At 37.1% G+C, this 21,991-nt stretch overlaps 1 long non-coding RNA gene across 1 annotated transcript; it reads right to left on the bottom strand.

Annotated features, from left to right (window-relative positions):
• Window positions 1-5,520: 5,520 nt before the first annotated feature.
• Window positions 5,521-13,928, bottom strand: LOC116420631. Its single transcript, XR_004231008.1, has 4 exons — window positions 12,315-13,928; window positions 11,411-11,429; window positions 7,489-7,558; window positions 5,521-5,911 (listed from the first exon to the last, which is right to left on the bottom strand). It is a non-coding gene; the product is annotated as an uncharacterized LOC116420631 (long non-coding RNA).
• Between the last annotated feature and the right edge of the window lie 8,063 nt (window positions 13,929-21,991).

Here is a 21,991-nt window from a genome sequence, read left to right as displayed (position 1 = left end):
GAGGAAAGTGGAATATATAGCATTATAATTGTGTACCAAATCTACAAAATAGTTTAAGATTAATATTGTGTGGGAACAGAGGCAAGTCTGAATCCACTCAAACTGATGAGAGACAGTTGTTAAATATTTACTGTGAGCATTTATACACTGCAAATAAGGTCTTGCATTTTTTGTTTTGTAAATTTGGGTTTTTTTTTTTAGCATTTTTCTGTCTAGATTTAAGAAAGTAATAAAAATATGTTAATCATGCAGATTAAATTTATAAGTATGTCAGGTGTACTCCCCCACCAAAGCTGGTTATTAAATATTTATCACCACACCGTCTTGGAAAAGTTACTTTAAAAACTAAAACCTCATTGGGGATGATGTACAAATTTCCTGTTAGCTAACTGGCAAATGAAATATTATGGCAAGCTGATTGATGTCTATCTTTAAAGATTACTAATCAGCAAGCATTTTAAGTGTTTATTATGTTCTAGGGACTGTGTTAAGTGTTAGGGATTTTTTAAAAAAGGAAATGAAAAAACAGTTCTGTCTTCAAGAAACTATATCTCTATTATAGATATCTATCTGTATCTATATAGAGATATATCTACCTATAATTTTGTGTCCTTTCAATCATGTCTAACTCTTTGTGACCCCCATATAAGGTTTTCTTGGCAGAGATGCTGGAGTGGTTTGATGTTTCCTTCTCCAGCTTATTTAATAGATCAGGAAACTGAGGCAAACAGGCTTAAGGGATGAACCCAGGGTCAAATTTGAATTCAGGTCTTGATTACAGGTCTTTATGCACTGTACCACCTACCTATACATAAACACACATTTATATGTGTGTGTGTGTGTATACACACATACATGTGTAAGTATATATATCCATATATATATGTATATATCAACATGCAGAAGACATTTTTTTGCTATATAAATCAGCATATATACATATAGTTGTACATATGATAAAAATTAATATGTCTAAGTTAAATAAAGAGTAGAGATGGAAGATGACCTTAAAGGAGAAAGTATTAAAAGGTTATGGGTACCCTGAATGGCTTTTCAGAGGAAGTGGTGCTTCAGCTGAGTCTGGAAAGAAGCCAGAAATCCTAAGAGTCATTAATGAGGAAGAAGTTTATTCCAGATCTGGGGACTGTGAGTGTAAAATAATGGTGATGGGAGATGAAGAATCATTAATGGCAGATAAATAGTCCTCTACTGCTATACCTCATAATGTAGAAAAAAACTTTGTGTTTAAAAAAAATAACAAAACAACTGGAAAAAGATGAAGAGATCAAGTAACAAAAAGCTTTAAATTCCAAATGAAAGGTAACATTAGAGAAAAATAAAACTGTTTTCTTTCTGGGCTCTCACCCAGCCCCAGACCTTACTAGAATAGGCTAAGATCAATTTCCCCAAAAGAAGAACAAAATGTTTCTTCTGCATATCTGTTTATCATTGTAATATTAGCAGGTGGGCTTAAGAAAACTTTCTAGCATACACTGATTATGAAAAGTCTTCCATGTTTCCAATGTCTCTAGTCTAACAGATTTTATCCTTAATCACAAGTGCCATCAGCATGAGTTGATGGAGACCTTTCCAAGCATGAATGTTAAGGACTCATCACCAGAACACTGCATGCTCATAGTATTAAACTTGAAAGCAGGAATCTGAGACATCTGCCTTTCCTGGAACAAGGAAACACATTAGCTCTCACCTCCCAGGACTTTGCAAAAATCAGGACTTCTCTAATCATCTTTCCTCAGAATTTTGTCTCTGAAGGCTTTCTGGGTGAATGAATGGGGCAGACTCCAAAGAGAAGGTCTGAGTAAGGATACTTACCTCCTCCAGGAAAGAAGAGAACAAAAAGTAGTTGATAAAGGTCACTGAAAAAAATCCTTAACCAGCACAGCAGAAAGAGCACTGCAGCTGTAAGTTAGGCCAAGATTACATTTTTAACTCCTACTTCAGACATTTACCTGCTCTGTGAACCCAGTAAATCACTTTGCATCTCTGAGTCTTGGTTGCTTAATCTTTAAGTTAGGTATAATAATGGTACTTATCTCACATCATTGTTGTGACATATGAGAACTCTGTATATAACATTTTGCAAACCTTAAAGCCCCATAAAAATGATTGATTGGTACTATTATACCTCAATTTCTTCATCCATAAAATGGGCATAACCATTATAATATTTATTATGAATTGAAATATTATGGTTAAGCTTATTGGTACCTTTCTTTAAAGATAACCAATCAAAAAGTATTTATTAAGTGCTTACTATGTGCCAGGTGGCTAGCTAAGTTGTGTAGTAGAAAAAACACCTGAGTCAGGAGGGTCTGAGTTCAAATTTAATCTTACACACTAGTGGGTGTGAGATCTTGCCTCAGTTCCTCATCTGTCAAATGAATTGGAGAGGGAAATGGCAAAAGCACACCAGTATCTCTGCTGAGAAAACCTCAAATGGGTCACAAAGAGTCAATCACAGCTGAAAAAGGATTGAACTATAACAACAAATTGCAATTTTGTAAATATTTAAGTAAGAAGTAGTTTTAGGGTCATTCATCCTGCTATCAACTTTTCACATCAGTTCCCTCTAGGGACCCCCTAGGTCCATTTACAATCAACTAATTGCTTACTCTTTATATTTTCTCTTACCTTCTAGCTTCCTTTTAATTCTTTTCTGCTTCTCTTCAGTCAGCCAAAGAGCATTTTTATTTAAACACCATCATTATCACAGTGTTTAAATGCCACAACTGCCATCACCACCACCACACTACTATTAGCTAGCCACTATTTACAGAGCACTTTAAACTTTTCAAAGTACTTTGTAATTATTTCATTTTTTCTCAAAAGTCTGGAAATTGTGATGAAAGCATTATTTTTTGTTATCTTCATTTTACATATGAAGAAACTGAGGGACAGAGAAATTAAATGACTTCTAAGGGACAATGCGTCTGGAAAGCTCAAAATGAAGTCCAAGATTGCACCACTCAGTGGCTCCATTTTTGTCCCAGCTCTGTGCTTAAGTGCTGTGGATACCAACAAATATTCATCGCATATATGTGCAAGATACATATATAATCCCTGACCTTCAGGAGCTCACATCATTTGAATAGGAGAAACCATGAAAATAACTGTATATTACACATTCATTGCTATGTTCAGTTGTGAGCGACTCACCATGACTCCCTGAACTAGTTCTGGAGCTCTATCTACTGCACCACCTAGCTACCCACACATACGTTATATAGCATCAACTGGGTCCTCACTACTATTGGACAAATCTGAATCCCTTATCAATCCACTATTCCACTATCCACAGGAACTCTTCTGACTTTTCATCCCTCCTAAAATCTCCCACAGGTTCCTTTCTTCCTGACTTCTCACCTGAGAACTTTTGCCTCAGACATTATAGAAAAAATTTGAGGCCATTTGCCATGAACTTCCTCTTCTCCTCCCTTACTCGTTTCGTGTTATTCAGATGTTTTCTGCCATGGTTTACTTCTTCACTCCTGTCTCACACAAAAAGGTGGCTTACTCCTTGTCAAGGACTACCTCTTGTACAAAAGATCCCCTTCTATCCCGTCTTCTCCAAGAGATTACATCCTCTGCCATTCCCACCTCTTTCACTTATTTTCAATATTTCCTCATCAAATGACTCCTTCCCCAATGCCTACAAACATGTCCATGTCTTACCTATTCTCAAAAATTCCTCTTTAATCCTTCCATTCCCATTTAATTATTGTTCTATATTTCTTCTGCTCTTTGTGACCAAACTTCTTGAAACAATCATCTATAATAGATGCCTTTAATTTCTCTTTTTTAAATGCCTTACAGGCTGACTTCTGACTGAAGTCACTGAAATTACTCTCTAAAATTACCAATGATCTCTTAATCATCATAGCCAATGGCCTTTTTTTCAATCCTCATTCTTCTTGACTCTCTGCAGTGTTTGACACTTTTAGTCACTCTCTTCTAAATACGTTTTTCTCTGTAGGTTTTTGAAACCCCACTTTTTCCTGGCTTTCTTTCCGCCTATTAGGCTGCTTCTTCTCTGTCTACTTTGCTGGATCCTTTTCTAGATCACACTCTCTAATTCTCAATGTCCAATAGGGTTCTGTCCTGAATCCTCTCCTCTTCTCCCTCTATATTCCAGCTTCTTAAACTATGATTCATGACCCTACTTGGGGTCTAGTAATTGAATGTGGAGGTTGCAAAATTATGATTATCAGTGATTTCTTGATTTGCATACTTCTTTTTATATTTTATAATACCTATATTTTACAATTTATTTGATAATTTTTGTAATTTTATAATATCTATATACCCAAGGCCATATAAAAATTTCTTGGGAATTGGGGTGAAAAGGAGTCACAAGTATAAAAAGTTTAAGAAGCCCTGCTCTATACTGCTTCACTTGGTGATAGCATTCACTCCCATGGATTTAATTACAGCTAATGATTTTCAAATCTACCTAGCTTGCCCTAATTTCCTTGCTGACCTCCAATCCCTCATTTCTAATTACCTTTCAGCCATTTTTAACTGAGCATCTAGTAAACATCTTAAATACAACATTTCTAAAAGTGAACTCATTAACCCCTCCCCAAACCTTCTCCTCTCATACCTCCTAATTTTCCTATTACTATTGAGGGCAACACCATCCTCCCACTCCCTCATATTTGAAACCTAGGTGTGATCCTCAGCTGTTCACTCTCTACTCTCCCCTCTCCCTTCCATATGCCCCCATGACCTATTGATTTTACCTTTGTGACATCTCTCATATATACCTCTTTCTCTCTTCTGATGACTATTGCCAATCTGACCCAGAATAAATATTCAGACCCTGAAATAGCCTGCGAATAGGTCTGACTGCCTCAAGGCTCTCCCCACTCTAATGTGTCTTTTCATCAGTCACTAAAGTGGTTCTCCTAAAATATGTCTGATTCTGTTATCTTCCTACTTCATAAACAACAGTGGATCCCTTTGCCTCTAGGATCAACCACAAACTTCTCTCTTTGGAATTGAAAGCCCTTCCTGATTTATCTTTCCCAACTCTTTTTCCCACCTTTCCAGGCTTCTTCCGTCTTACTCCTCACCATGTATTTTTTGAGTTAGAAACAGTAGCCTCTTTTTTTGTTCCATGAATTAGACCCTCTATCTCTCGGTCTCCAGGGCATTTTCTCTGGCTGTCCCCCATGCCTGGAATGCTTTCCCTCCTCATCTCTAACTCCTGGCTTCCTGACTGTTTTTTAAAGTTCCATATAAAATTCCATTTTTTCCCCTAGGAAGCCTTCCCCAGTCACTCTTAATTCTAGTGCCTTCCCTCTTTTAATTATTTCCTATTTCCCTGTAGAGTTGTACATGTTGTTGTTCAGTCATTTCAGTTGTGTTTTATTCTTTGTGACCCCATTTGGAATTTTCTTGGCAAAGATACTGAAGTTGTTTGTCATTCCCTTCTCATATGAAAGATGAGGAAATGGAGACAATCAGAGTTAAATTATTCACCCAAGGTCACACAGCCAGCAAGTGTCTGAGACCACATTTGAACTCAGATCTTTTTGACCTGAAGGTCAGTACTCCATCCACTATATAATGTATATGCCCCTATTTGTACATCTTTGTTTGCTTATTGTCACTTCCATTAGACTTGAGTGCTAGAGTCTAGGGTTGCATTTTGCATCCATGTGTGTGCGTGTGTCCTCAGCACTTATCAGCACTGATATGTAGAAGGCACTTAATAAATGTTTATTGATTAATTATGTACGTACCAGATATATCTTAGAAGGTAATCTCAGAGGAGGAAGACACGAGTGGGTAGGCCTGGAAACAGCTTCCTTCCTGAAGAAGGCTGGAGTAAAATGAATCTTGAAGAAGTCAAGGAGACCAGGCAGTGGAGGTAAAGAGAGGGAGTATTCTAGGGAAAAAAAAAGACAATCATTTTTTTTTGAGGCAATTGAGATTAAATGACTTGCCCAGGGTAGCTAGGAAGTGTTAATTGTCTGAGGTCAAATTTGAACTCAGGTCTTCCTAGCTTCAGAGCTGGTGCTCTATCCACTATACCACATAGCTGCCCCAAAAGACAATCATTAAAAGACATTTTCCTACCAAATCAAGTTCAAGATATTAAGATTTTCCAGAATTAAAATAGAACTTGTCTCCTTTAACTGTTTCTAATAATTTTCCCTTGTGGTAGTCTTTCGTAAACTTATAATACTGGCAACAGCATCATATTTCTTCATATTTAATCATTTTGATAAAATTAAGCAGTTTAAGTTTTTTTCTGATTGAAAGTCTTTTGGGTTTACTCATGAAAAAGTCATCAAATGGGCACATGGAGGCAGTGGAGAGAGTGGAAATCTTAAAAGACAGAAAAACCTGGATTTAAATCTTGCTTCAGATGCTTATGAGCTGTGTTTCTCTGGGAATGTCATTTATTAGTCTGTACCTCAATTTTGACATCTGTAGAATGAGGAAATTGGACTCAATGTCTAAACTTTCTTTCCATTGTTAAATCTATGATTTTTGATGATGTATTTAATTTAGGTCAGGAGACTGGAGTCTTAAAGTAAACACACATTTAACACAATGTATGATAATGTGGGAAGGGAATAACATAGATAGAATGCTAGGCCTAAAGTCCAGAAAATAAGACTTTTAAATCCTGCCTCAGATATTTACTAGGTATGTAAGCATGGGCCAGTAAGTCTCATTTTCCTCATTTATAAAATGGGAATAATAATTGCACCTTCTCATTGAGAAGAGAGAATTCTCTCAATTCTCTTGAGAGAATTAAATGAAATGATCTATGTAAAGCACTTTGCAACCTTAAAATGCTACATAAATATTAGTTATTATGATTATTAGCTATTATTATTATAAAACTTAAATTCATAGATCATCTTATATGGCCAAAATTAACAAAACTATTGGATCTAAGGCCTGGAAAGAACCTCAGAATCTACCTAATCTATTTTATCAGCCTAAAAAAACCTTCCATCTTTGATAAATGGTTATAGAGCCTGAACTTTTGAGAACTTCAAGGGGATCTCACTATCTCTAGAGGCAGATACTACACTTCTAGTATAATTTTTAAGAAATATTTCCCTGAATACCAATTGTTAGGCTGTGCATGGGATGCAGGGCTAAAGTTTAGTGAGTGGAACTAATTATATCCTTCTGGCTAGTCCCCACCTTTGTGTGGATGTTGTATTTTATTTCTAACTTTTCCTTTAGACTTGACTTTCTCTCTAGTTATTGCCCTCGGCTCCACCTTGGGAGGAGGAGTTTCTTTAAACCTATAAGACATAAAACAAGGGAAAAATCTAAGTTACTAAAAGCAAACATCCTTGAGGAGCAAATTCTAGTTCTTTTTCATTCCTCACCTCCCATGACTTCTAGCCACAGGTGCCTTTGACCAGAGGAATACACATGCATGCATTCTCAACCTGGAAAGCTATATAAATATGAATAAATACACTTCATTTTGCTCACCTTAAGCTCTCAGCTGGTAGTTACAGTAATCAGACAGAGAATCTCTTTTGTTCTCCCTGGAGAATACATCCTGTAAATAAATCCCCATATCAAATCTCTTAGTCCTTTCTCATGGGTGCCTCACCAAATCCCATCACCCTCTTAACCTCAAGTCTCAAGGGTTTGCCCACATCGTTACTAAAGTCAATAACCACGAGGCTTTAAAAAAAGTTGAGTTTTTAAAAAGTCATGTGACAAAACAAAGAATTCTTTTTAAAATGTTAAGATTAGGAATATAGTTCTTTCAGGACAGTACAAGCAAGAAAGGGAAATGAAGGCCTGAGAAGTACAGCTATATCTAATTTCGATATCAGCAACAGGACATATTACAGCTCTCTGGACCTGTTCTATAGTTCAACTACAGTATTTTCCCTTTTATCTGCTCATTCTTTTTTCTGTCAGTATAGTCATTTGGGAGATAGAAGAAACAAAAATGTAGCAGTGGCTACAAATGGGGAAACTCTCCCCTGCTTCTTCGGAGGCAGTTCCCATCCTTGAACATTCTAATGCTATTGCCTCTCATGAGGTTTTTATTCTTCCCTTTTCCGGAGGAATGAATAACTTTAAATCTTCCCTGGGAGCCCACTTAAATTAAGTTTAAATCTGCCTCTTTCACATTCCCCAATTTCCAGTTCTGCCCGTTAGGGCCTAAAGCAGCAAGCCAAATGACTCTTTCCATATTATAGTCTTTCAAATATCATATTGCTTTTTGGTTTCAATCATCTTTTTTATCTTTCAGTTGTAAACTGATTCTACTTTTACTGAGGGATTTTTTTTGGGGGGGTGGAGGAAGGGGACTAGAGTTTGTCATGGTTTCTTTTCTGCTTTAGGATACAAGATTGATGATAATGATGGTGATGATGATGATGATGATAGCTTCACTTAGTACACTTCAAGTCCCCTCAGGGGGTGTTCTATCTATAGGTAAAACTGCAATGTAATTTTATCATGGCCAGACCATTCTGAGTAGCAATATTACCAATTACCCATCAAGCTCACAATTCATCAGATAATGGTTTGTTTGCATGGGAAAGTCAAATAAAATGCACCAGCTGACCCTTTTGGGTATACTGATGATTTCTGTCTTGTAGAGAAAAAGAAAACCTCCTAACTTGCTAAAACACATCAATACCTCAGGCTTCAAGTTATAAAAGCTTGGATGTTCAAAGATATAGCAACATATTTATCTTTAAGGAATTTATCTTTTTTAAAAACCAAAATTGTGATACCTGTAGATGGTTCATGCCTTGAGAACAAATCCCTTTCTTACATACTTTACACATAATAGGAGATTAATCAATATCTGTTGAATTCCAAGGCAAGTAAGGGAATTAATTTGCTTGATATTCTAATAGTCCTGCCCTTGGCTATAGAGCTGTGAGAAAAAGTTTTTCAATACTTCAGCATTTACAAGCATGCTCTTTGGTATGTTAGCAGAACCATAAAAATGAGAAATTACTATAGCAATGTACTCTTCCCATACTGCTTTTCTACCCCAGTTATAGCTTCAAATCTGGCTGGGTACCATCTGGCTCTGTGACTAACTAAGCTTGAATTCATAATACAAGGAGAAATTGGGCAATCTGCCCTCCTTCTCTCAAGTGGACCATACACAGCAAAAAGCAAAAAGTGGTCTTAAAGCCTTGAAAACAGTTCCTTTTCATTAAAGGTCATAGTTCACACTGGATAAGTAGCAATAAATGTGAGGATGGAAGATTGCTTTAAGAAAAAGTTGTTCTGAACTTAGAGGTTTTCTGAGCTCATTTGTAAGATTAGAATCACCCTTTGATCTTCACCATTAAAAAGAAGCACAATGAGAAAGAAAAAAAAATATTGATCATTTTTTAAAATTTAGGTTATACTGACTCTTTTTGGTTGACTAGCCTAGGAACATTATTGGATCATAGAATCTAAAGCTGAAAGGAATCAGAGATCATCTATTCTACTCTTGTTTTACAAGTGAGAAAACTGAGACCTACAAAGTATATGACTAGAACAAGATTACCCAATTGAAACTTTAAGTAGTAGGCCCCAAATGGGATTTAAGTAAGTCACTTCTTTAGGCCTCGGTTTCTTTCTCTATAAAATGAAGGTGTGGGATCTCTCTATATAAGAGTTCCTTATGCAACTGAAATCATGAGCCTAGTTCCTAACTCTGTGTAAATGTAAGAGAAAGTATCCATTATTTCTTCTAAAACCATGTGAAAGAAATTCCATAAACTCTATGTGTGATCTTTTTCACTGCAAACAAATTCATTAAAGACAGTATGTGTTGGCAAGACATATCAAGATTAGTATATATTGCTCCATTAGCATTTGTGTTATGCAAAGGCAGGTCACAACTAAATCAGTAAAGGAATTGATACAGGAAATGGTTGAAGGTAAATTTTATCAGTTAGCAGCCTGTGAGGCTTGCAGGAACAAACTCTACCTTAAAGTTCAAAACATTTTGATATTTTGTTTGTATGTTAAAATTGTTACTTGTGCTTGCCTATTCTTGTAACACACTATTCTTTGATGAAAGTAAAGAAATTGGGTAGGAAGGGGTGGAAGCCAGCTGAGCAAGAAATCATTTTTAGCCCATCTTCCCTGTGACCACTAAAAAAGCTCTGCAAAACAGTATTCAAGCTACAATTCTCAAAAGTCAATTCCTGATGAATTGTTGGTCATTTTAGAGTTTAAAGTTTCTGTATCTCTATGAAAATACCTTTCTTTTTAGCTTAATATGCAGGTAAATATACAAACAAAATGAAGTATGTTGAAAATAACTTATTAGTCATAATTTTATTATTTTTTCTTAAGATGTTCAATTTATTTGTATGGAAGCACTGTGAAAGAAGCTAAAATTAAATTTCAACTTCAGAAGAATTTTATAATTGGTTTCTTTTGTTTTAAGTTAGTGAATCTTATTTTCTGGCAAAATGAGTTGATAATACCATGAAGTAACAATTCCTGGAGCAACATTTTCTGGTTCATACTATCTATCAAAGCTTCAACATCATATAAACACAAAGAAAAAAGCAAAATACTCATCTTCAAAGCATTTAAAATAAAATATTTGAATCATCTAAAAGTAAAAACTTAATTGTTTGCATTTTTATGAAGTGAAGATGATTAGTTTTCAGTATCTCTCAGGAAAGTAGCAATATATCTAATTTTAAATTTTCCCATTAATTTAAATATAAATGTATTACTATAATGTAAAATTTGCAAACTCTTTGGTCATAATACTGATTAGTTTGCTTGAATTCTGAATGTTAAGTAGTGTCAGTAGATGTCAGCCAAGAAAAACGCTTAGTAAAACCATATGTTAATAAAGAAAACTTTAACATATGAATATTTTTTGAAAAGCCCTTTGTTATACTCAAGCTCATTTCTAAAATGAACATAAGCATACCAAGATCTATAGCACATATATGTGATAACCCATCAAAAAGAGAATGAGAACATATATAAGGGTATCTTTATGAATATCCATTATCTTTTTTAAAAAAATATTTTAAAATTAATCATTCACAAAAAATATAGCCTTTTTCCTCCCTCTCACCCTACCTTATTTCTACTCTTTTCTTGAGAGATCAATAAAATAATGAGTGAAGTCTAGAGAGTTGAAGAAACACTATACTCAAAATACTTTTTAAAAAATTCAAATTCTTCACAATATGTTACATAAAAAACAGAAAAAAAATTATTTAATGTTTCTTAGGACAGCTATACCAAAACATAAGTAAAAAAGCATTTTTCTCTCACTTAAAGTTAAAAATTTACTTAGGAAATTTGGCAATGCATTTCTTATAAACATGTCTCTCACACACACATACTCTCTAAAATAAGACAATAACAAACATAATGGATTATACAAATGACTAGAAATATAGCTTACCTCTTGTTCTTTAACATACCTGTTAGAAGAGGGGGGAATGGAGATCTGGTTAGAGATTAAGGAATACATCTGAGAAGAAAACTCGAACACACATCAAAACATCACACAGCTATGTTTCAAACGTACCTTCCTCCCACATTCTGGTTATCCTTCAAATACAATCTCTCATACACACAGACTGAAAGGAATCTCTTGAGCAACTTAGGAAGCCCATGTACTTACTGTCCTAGTGCCAATGTACCTACACTTCAAGAAGTCACAGGTCCTGTTAAATGTGATTACATTCTGTTCCCCAGCAAAGATTTATGAACCATCCCTGCTTCTCACAATGGCACAATTACAGTGGAACACTGTACTGCCCATATTGTTGAGGGGAAAAAGTTGCTATTCTCGCTCTATGATTGATGATGGAGAGCAAGCATGCATAAACAGAGCATATACATGCAAAAAGTTTTATTTAACCACTGGCTAGAGGAAATGAGATTTCTTATAAATGCTACATACACACACACACACACACACACACACACACACACACACACAGACTCAATCACACGCTATTTTTGGCTCTATCTCCTGAACATATTTGAAAACCGAATGATATTGGAACACAATTTGGCATAACCGGAATTACCAAAAATGACTGCCAACCTAAAAACAGATAATATTTTAAGGAAATCAAAAAAAAAATCTACCAACTAACTATGGATTTTTGTTAAGTTTGCCTAAAATAGAACTTCTCCTTTACTCTGGGAAACAGATGCTGTGGCTTCTATAGGTTAACATAAATGTTATAAACCAATCAACCAGATAATGTCTTCCCAAACCAAGGAACAAACCGAAAACACGCCGACCCTACCCCAAAACAGCCATACGAGATTTAGACATGGAAAAAGAGTTAGACCTAGTAGAGGTTTCTCTGCTGGACTTTCAGAGTTAAAGGTAGTGCCCTCTGCAACATTTTTGTTCCTTTGCGATATTGATCCACAGATGCCAGGCTTGGTGACACACAATGGGCATTCAAACCACAGTCAGTCTTAGCAAATTAGGTAAATGAATGATCATTTGATGGTATTCTATTGTTGCTATTGTAATCACAGCAATTTTCACTGGTAATGGTGCTTCGTGCTGAAGTGCAGTTTTCACAGGATAATTGTGAAAGATATCGAAAGATTTCAGGATGCAGCATCTGGCTTTAAAAGCTCTTCAGATTCAAATTGGCATTTTACTTTATCTTGAAAATTTATTAGAGATTCAGATCATGCCGGTTTAAATGGAAAGGTGAAAGCAGGGTAATTTCATTCTATGAATTATTCAGTCTCAGGCTGGTGAAATTGCCATCCATGAACTGATGCTCTGACAGTCTCTTTTGCAGAGCCTCCATTATGCTTGTCATTTTTATTTCTTTATCTACGATCTCTTTTTCAGTTCCTGAGCTCGTCCCTTAGGGCTCAGCTTCACAAACCAAGTATTTCAAATTGGCAATAACCTAAATGTGCTGCTGTCTCAAATGGCGGTCTCCACAGGCTGTCTTTTCCAAATCATTAAAACCCACATCCATGATGATGTCTTGTGAGGCTCTTCACTCAGATGAATTAAAACATATACCCACATGCACACCCATGGAGGAGACACAAAGAGGAGGGCATCATATCGGAGAAGAGTTATGCTCCTGTAACCATCGAGGAGATAAAGGGAGGCTTTGTGCCGGCTCCTTTGTTGTCAATGTGACCCATTCTAGCTGCATAGCATCACGCAAAAAGAGACAACTGCTAAAGCAGGCTGACTTAGCACCCTGATTGCCAGCAAGAGCCGATCAAGGGCTGACTGCTTTGTGGATAGACTGAGCCATAGAAACATAGTCTGAGAAATCAAGCACAATTAGTAGCTATTTGGGAAAAGGAAAGAAGCAGCAAATTGGATAAGCCAAAGTGGGAGCCTTTTCTTTCTCCCCGGCACCCACTGACACAGACTGCAGTCCCAGAGAGTCTCCACTTGATGGCTGATTGTGTCACTGCTAGTCGACTGCTGCCCCGCATCCAGAAAGGGACTGGGACTGGTTTAGGTCAGTGAGTCTGGCTTCTTGTTTAACCTTGCTCTAAGTGAGGCGAACGAGAGTCTGCACCGACCCGGCAGCCAATACTCTGTTCTGTGGTGAGACAGCTCCAGAGCTGGTGAGATTGGCTGCCAAGGCCCCAGTCCGAGAGAGAAGTGACGGAGAGCCTCGGCTCCTCTCTGGTAGTCCTCCTGCTCCTGCAGGTAGAGCCCCGTGGCAGGAGAGACCATTCAGAGAAGGAAAAAGTGGTAGGAAGCCGGCTCTTCTCCATCAGAGGCCGTTGGGCACAGGGCTCCAAGCAATACCTGCTCAGCTGAAATTCAGGCTGCCAAGGTGGAGACCATCGGGCACCTGCAGGCTGCATCTCTGCTCCTGGCTTACAGAGGCAAACCCTCCTCCTTTAGGCAAGGACCGACATGCAGGACAGATAAAGGGGGGCCACCATGCTGCCCTGTGCCTAGTTCTGTGGGTCTGCCCTGCCGCACTGCAGCAGAAAAAGCTAGCTGGGGGTAGTTGTGAGAACGTGGAAAGCAGCAGCTCGGTGACAGAGCAGTCAGCTGACTCCTAATGTGTTATCCTTCAATGTCCTCTGCAGGAGCAGGCCAATTTCTGAGGTAGCACAACGAGGCTGACCTTGCATGCAAAAGCTGGGTTGAGGGGAACAGCCTCTCCTGGGCCCGCTGCTGGCAGGGACCCCTCCCCTCCCCGACTTGGGTGACTCCGGGTGTTGTTTCTGCAAGCACAGGGGTTTGGGGTTTGTTTGTTTTGTTTTGTTTTTAAGCCCACAGCCCTGAGGACTTAACTCCTTCTGTCCTGCTTTGCAAAGCCGGAACCATTCCTTGGGATCTCTTTGGCCATGTTGAGGTCAGTGTCCTTGCTAATTTGGTCAGTGGCTGTTTCAGAAGGAAAATGACATAAGGATTTCCTTGCCAGTTTTGATTTCAGAAAACCGCAAACCTGTGAAAAAGATGGAGATATCACCGTAACCTACTTGTGTCCAGCAACCAACAAGTGAATAGCACCTGATGTCATGGCAGCAAGCATAGGAAAAGCTTTAAGGTAAAATAAATTAAAACAATTTTAGATCCTTACGCCATTGGCTTTAGAGGCTTGTGCCATTTTTATAAAGCCCTTTTTGTGCCTTGCTAAGAGATTCAGCTTGTACATCTCAGTGAATCTGACAACTGAGCAAAGACCGTATGTGGTGCTATCCCAATGGCTCGAGAATTGCTAAAATGAGAAAGTATTCATTATCAAGCATTTGTTTTAATGACTATAATCCTTCCGAATTAATTTTAACTTGCTGCAATGTTTTAGGAAAAGTCAATTATAAATTTGCACTAACAGAATAATAATGCTTGTATTTGCATAACATATTTGAGAAGATCAAATCACTTGATCATAGCCTCATCCTATGCCATTGTCATTTGATATTTATTAGGCATTCCCAGTGCCACCGTATGGAATAAATCCATGACCAGTCCCCAATGGAGACAAGAGTTCACAAAATCAAAGAAAGTAGAAAATAGAATTTTAGTACTAGAAGAAACCTTAGAGATCATGAAGTCCCACATTTTACAGATAAAAGTCACTGAAAAGTCACTTGTCCAAGATCACACAGCCATTTAGTGGAAAAACCCAAACTAAAATCCAGGCCAGTATCATTTCCATGACACCATAGATATGGGTTCAAAACCATGATTACATGGTTTTGATACATGAATATTCTATGCATGTGATACACAAAAGTATTGCATAAAAATGTTAATTCTTTTTTATGGCTTATGATTTTCTTTTCCGTTTTATTTTTCCATTTATCCCTCATTCGAGCCTCTTGGAATGGATGCCAAAGAACGGGGAAGTTGCTAGATAAGAATTAAGGGAAATAAGAACTAGGGGATGAAACAGCAGGCTAAGGGGTATATCCAAGCAGAATTAGCTTCACTTTTCAGCAGCTGTCATTAGCGGATTCTTCCAGCACAGTTTCGGTGCCTACAGCTGTTACGGGACTGGCTAGCTAGTTGGTGCAAGGAGACCCAGGAGAACAGCCAAGGTGAAGACTGAGCCAGGAAAGAAGACAGAAGCAGAGAGAATGGAAAATAGCGGCTGAAGCAGGAATACCTCCCCAGCTGCCTCCCATCCTGTCAGGGTGTTTTATGTCAGATTTGGGACTGAAATAATTGTACTCTGGCAGACTGGCGAGACCTTCACCCCTCAGGAAGATACCAGCTGAGTGCTGATAGGGAGAAACCTGAGAGAATAAACACCAGAAAGAATTGGAGATGTGACGGCCAGTTTTGCCAAGGAGAAGACCACAAACTTGTTTTCAATGTTTGCCTGCTCTTCTGCTGATGTCTGGTTGTGAGTGTCTTCAGCCTGCCCTCCTGTGCTGGGCAAAGTTCTTTCCCAGCAGAGATGTATGTGGTGGTCGGGGGAGTGATGGGGGGATTTGTTGGGTCTGGGAGTGGGAGAGGTGGTATTATAGTGGAAGAGTTGTCTGATGATGCATTTCATTAGTATTTATTTTAAATTTTATTTTAGGAAAATTATTCATTTCTCACTATGATTTGAGATTATATGATAAATTCTAACTGATCTAAAATTAGAGAGTTTTAGTGGGTGACTTCTAAGAGTTATTTTGAGGACATCTGAACCTAAAGACAGGAAGGTTTTGGGGGCAGCACTTCAGGGATACTGCTACAGAAGGAATTAATATTAACCTCAAATGACATTTAAATAAAAGTTCTGATGCTCTATCACATAAACCCTGGTCCATGAGCCAGATGCAGAATCATCATGGGCGGGGGGAGGGAAGGAGCTTTCAAATAGCACCAATCTTAGTCAAAATTGTTAAGTAGATGTATATTGTCTTTAGTACCTCATATTACTTTTCTGAATGGTTTTCCTTTTTTGATAGTTCCCTTAACCTTACTGCCTTCAGGTGCTTACTATCTTCATGTTCTCCCTATCCTGCTCCCTCTTAAAACCTACTCTCAAGGAAAAGGTCTGATAAACTCATTTCACACATAGACTTAATGGCTGGTAAGTTTTCATATATTCTTCTCACAGAAATGTTTACATTTTAACAGCAGGAAAAAAAAAACTTTAAGAAACAAAAAAGGAATTTCTGGGTGGTCCTAAACTTATACTAGATGATACATCTATTCTACTATGAACAAGACTCTTTGGTCAACTGGTGTAGCAGTAACTTTGACCCCACCGAAAAGACCCAGAAGCTATTTATTTGTAGGCATTTTAAAGGAGTGCATCCTCAAAATGTGGAAAAAGCTCTCTTTTTATCATTCTTGAAGCATCATTCCCTCCTACCCTTCCGAATCACTATTCTTGTCCTTTAAAAAGAAACCTAAACTTGGAAAAGGAGGATCAAAGGACCACTGAGTCTTCTAGAGTGCTTTCCCTTCTGTCTAAAACCCTCAAAATGAGGCAAATTAAAGGGGTTCACTTGGGATATATCAATTCTTTCAAAATATTTGTATAAATTTAGTAAAAGTCATGATATACCTTACAAAAACTGATTCACTTCTAAGAATTTGCTTCTAGAGAATTTATTTATTGAAAGATTACATCCCTAAAACAAAGACTCAGAAATCCACTTAGATCATGCCTCTCATTATGAGAATGAAAATAGATAAAGAGGAAGTTGCATGTTTCCACCTTCCTGAGGTCCTCGGAAATTGGATAATATTGACCTGGTCTACCAGGGGACTGGGGAAAGATAAGGCTTAACTACAAAACTGTAAAAATCATAAGGATGCAGGCCACCCACATAAGTTGTCTAAATGAGGAAAGGTGACAATGGTAGACCAAACACATGCCCACAATTAGAACTATGGCTCAAGGATGCTGAGGGTACAAAACTGCAAGCAGATCTCTGAAGAAATGCAAGGACTATTCAGCCAATGACTTATGATGCTTCAGGACTTCTGGGAGAGAGAGTTCGAATGTAGCCAGATAACAGATTCTTGGTGACACTCTAAAGAGTGTATAACTTCCATATTTATTTTTCTCTATGACATTTTGCTGTATGGGACAAGTATTTTATTTGTGATATGACCTATGCCTGTTGCATATAATTCTAATGAGAATGACATTTGCATTACCGCATCTATGCCATACATTCAGAAAACTTGTTTGTGACTATCTTTATATCAACTGATGTACTCTTATATGTGTAGTTCCAAGAACAAGTTTAGTTTGTAGTGACTGAAAGGATCTGTTGGTGTGGGGTATTACAATGCAGGAGCATCCTCTGATACTAGGACATGAGCTCTTCCACTTAGGGAATTTCAAAATAGTGAGGAGGAAATCTTGCAAGACAGTTATAGGACAAGAAGCAATCTAGATAGGAAGACACAAGGGAACAAGAGGGGAAAAAATGATGGTCCAGTCTGGTACTAATGATGCTGCAGCTTTACAGGGAATAGATCAAATACTTGGAGTTAAGAATTCCTGAGCTGAAATTCTGCCTCAGACACTGACCAGCTATGTGAACCGGGGCAAGTCATTTTACCTTTCTGTGCCTCAATTTCCTCATTTACAAAATGATGATAATATAGCACCTGCAAACCAGTGCTGTGTGAGGATCAATTGTATATATAATAGATAAAAACATAAGTACATATATGTACATATATGTACATATATGAAATGATATGAAAAGTTTAAAGTATCATATAAATGCTAGATATTACTATCATTACTTTATTATTAATTATAATATAATTAAATATTTTATATTTTATATATCATAAATGTTAATATATATAAATAAAGATAATAATATTATTAATTGTTGTTATAATTTGAAAAAAGTAATACTCTCCAAGCAACTATACAGATAGTAGATAGAGTATCCGGAGTCAAGAAAACCAGTTCAAATTGAGTCTTAGATACTTATTAGCTGTGTAACCCTGGGCAAGTTACTTAACCTTAGGCTACCTCAGTTTCCTCAACTCTAAAATAGGCATAATAATAGCACCTATTCCCAGGTTATTGTAAGGATCAAAGGAGATAAAATTTGCAAAATGATTAGTACAAGTGCCTGGCACATGGTATGAACTTACTGAATGCTCATTTCCTCCCTCCCTTCCTTCCTTCCTTTTTTCCTTCCTTCCTTTTTTCTTTTCATTCTGTCTTGGCCAAAGGAGATTCAGCTTTGCCATTCCTTATACGTCTTTGCTTTTAAGTACCGATATCCTCTTGACTGACTAGTAAAATGGAACACAGTTCACAGTTGCTTTAAAACAATTACTGTCTGCTTGTCTGCTTAGTTGTGGGTTATCTGTTGCTTTATATTATATGCTGTGGGTGTATTTTAAGTTAAAATGAGCAATTTGGATAATTAAACTTTAGGACCCTAGTGTGCGATAGTGTACACAAAACCACACCCATGGCATTCTTGGTTAAAGGAGTGCTTCCTGACTAAAAGATAAAGACATTAAATATTCCATCAATGGCATAGTAGATTCTTTGAGGGAGATAAGGAATTTCTGCTAAATGACATGAGACAATAGAACAGCTCTATATCTTATAAAGGATCTCTTTGAATGAGAAAACTATATTAAATCTATGAAGAAAATAGTTTTGGGGATATATGGAAAATGATCAATAGGACTCTTACTAAAGATAAAATACTACAAAAAGTCAGAACATTCCTGATCAGAGAAAGAACAACTTTAGACAGATTATAATGATTGAAACTGGGGAGCCACTGAAGAATTTTTTGAGGAGAATTGAGCAATATGGCCAGATCTTCATTTTAGGAATATTAATTTTGGCAGCTCCATAGAGGATGATATCAAGAAGAAAGAGAATGAAGGTAAGGAGATCAGTTAGGAGCCAGTATTTCAGGAGAAGAGGTTTTTCGAACTAGAACCAGGAAGGATTATGATTAGGGAGAATGAGACAGATGCACTTGTTGGAAGTAGAGCTGATGAAATTTGGTAACAGATTGATAAGGGGGATGAAGGTGAGGGAGAGTCAAGGTTGATTCATGTCAAAAGTCAAAGATTGCAAATGTTGGTGACTGGGAGTATGGGAGTGCTATCAATAGAAATAAGAAAGTTTGGAAGATAGGTTTAGGGAAAAAAATAATTTTTGCTTTGTTTGGGGCACGGTAAGCTTAAGACAACTATGCTACTCACAGAAACAATAGTAATATCTATCACACAAATAGTAACATGGTACTGGAGTTCAGGAGAATGATTAGAGATAGATATAGTTAGGAGTCATTTGCATTCAAGTAATAATTGAACCCATGGGAGCTCATGAGGTTACTGAGGAAGAAAGTATAGAAAGAGAAGAAAACAAAGGTCAGAAGAGTCTTAGTGAGTGAAATAAGGATTGAGGAAAGGACACTGAGAAGAAGCAATCAGACACTTGGGAGAAGAACAAAAACCAATGTTATAGTAACCAATGAAAGAAAGAGGAGAGGGTGGGATCAACAATGTAAAAAAAAAAAAACCATACAGAGATCAACAATATAAAAAACTGCAGAAAGATCAAGGAGATTGAGGCCTGAAAAGAGGCTGATTTTTAAAAAACTATTAAATTTTTTTTAAATTTAGCTTTTTTAATCAATAGAAATGTATTTTATTAATAGCTCATTTCATTTTTCCATCTCTCATGGAAATTTTTTATCAATTTTAATCAATGTACATAGTAAAACAGAACTAAATCCTATTTCAACCATGTCCAAAAAATATAGATATCTCAATCTGCACACTGAGTCCTCTCTGTCAGGAAAAGCAGCATGTTTCATTAAGGTTCCTCAGAAATTGTGGCTGATTATTGTGTTATTCAGAGTTCTTAAGTCTTTCTAAGTTGTTTCTCTTTACAATATTGTTGTTATTAAGTAAGTTGTTTACCTGGTTGTGTTCCTTGCAACATGCATCAGTTCACACAATTCTTTTCACCTTTCTCTGAAATCAGTCCTCTTATCATTTCTTACAGCACAATAGGCCCATTGGATTTAAGAGATTTTTGGTGACCTTTTTGAGATCAGTTTTCTGAGTAGATGGGGTAGAAAATCAATTTGAAGAGTGAGGGAAGTTAGAAGTAAGAACAGATCATTGGTTTATCATTTTGTAGTGAAAGGCAGAAGACAGACAGTATATCAGAGTATCAAGTGAAGATTTGTTTTAGGAACTGAGATCTGATTATATTTGGAAGAAGCTGAAAAAATGAGGTACTGCAGATGATATAGAGGGAATTATTTGAGGATGAAAGCTTTTGGAGAAAACAGGAGGGGACGGCATCAGGAACACAACCATAAGGCTTAAACTTTGGCAAGGAAAAAACCCACCTATTCTTTAGAAACCAAAGCACAAGTGGTGAGAATGGGAGCAAGAGAGGTGTTTTGAATGGGGAGGAAGAGCAGGCCCAGGATGAATGGTTTTTATTTTCTTAGTAAAGTAGGAGAATATATTGTCTGCTGAAAAGGACAGAAAAGGATGAGAATGGAGAGACCTGTACGTCTGCAGAGTGAGAGAGACAGGAAGGAATAAAAAGATTGCCATGTAGTTGCAAGGACCGAATTGAGGTTGTAAAACAGTGCTTTACTGTGTACCCAAACTAGCTCCTTTGAGTGTATAGCAAACTCTCCCCATCTTTTTCTTCCTTGAACTAAAACTTGTGTTTAATAGCTGTTTCCTTAAGTGGGTTACTGCTAGTCCCAGATTCTGAGACCCATTTGTAAGTCTGCATCCTAAAAGTGTAGCTCATGAATCCAGATAGTAAGTTTCCCTAAACAGTCAATCCTCAGACAAATTAGTTCAAACAATGGCATTTACTAAAACAGCATAGTTAGAAAGAGTAGCTATCAAGAGTCCCCTCATAAACCTGAAGTGCACTCTCTCACAAGTAAACAGTGTCCCTGAAAGAGAATGGGCACAAATTTAGAGTATAATGGTAGTCAGACAGCTTATAAGGAGCACTAGCCAGGTCAATTGTTCCTTCTCTTCTGGTAGGATTTTTATATCCCTCTTCCCCTGGTTGCAGTACATTTATTAAGTGTTTCCCTCCACAACTCAATTCCAATTAGTTCTTCTTGAATCTAGTGTAGGCTCCTTTTTTTATTGCCAGAAATCCTGCTCCTTGAAGCTGCTTCCTGCCACAATTTTCTTGATTCAGCTGCCTTTCTGTTCAGTGTCTGTTTGGAAGGGGTGTAACTTTGCTAACCATTGGATAAGATATCTCCTACTTGTCTAAAAGCTGCCAAAGCTGATAGTGACAGGGAGTGAATTTCCTTCCTCACCTTTTCCAACTATCCTCAGGTATAAAAACTGGTGTCACATTACAACAGGCAGTCTTGACTGATGCCAGTTTTTAGAAACCTAGCTTTTTCAAAATGGATAGGGTGGGGACCAATATTTTGTCAGCTGATGGCAAGTTGCTCCTCTAATTCTATCAAAGAAAACTTCACACTTTCATAAAGGATATGACAGTATTAACACATTGTACCTGTCCTTTTACTTTCTGTGATTACACTGGTCTTTACACTTTAC

Source organism: Sarcophilus harrisii, chromosome 1, assembly GCF_902635505.1.
Source record: "Sarcophilus harrisii chromosome 1, mSarHar1.11, whole genome shotgun sequence".
Classification (NCBI taxonomy): Eukaryota; Metazoa; Chordata; class Mammalia; order Dasyuromorphia; family Dasyuridae; genus Sarcophilus; species Sarcophilus harrisii.
Note: the sequence above shows the minus strand (reverse complement) of the source record. Positions and strands in the feature narration are given on the sequence as shown.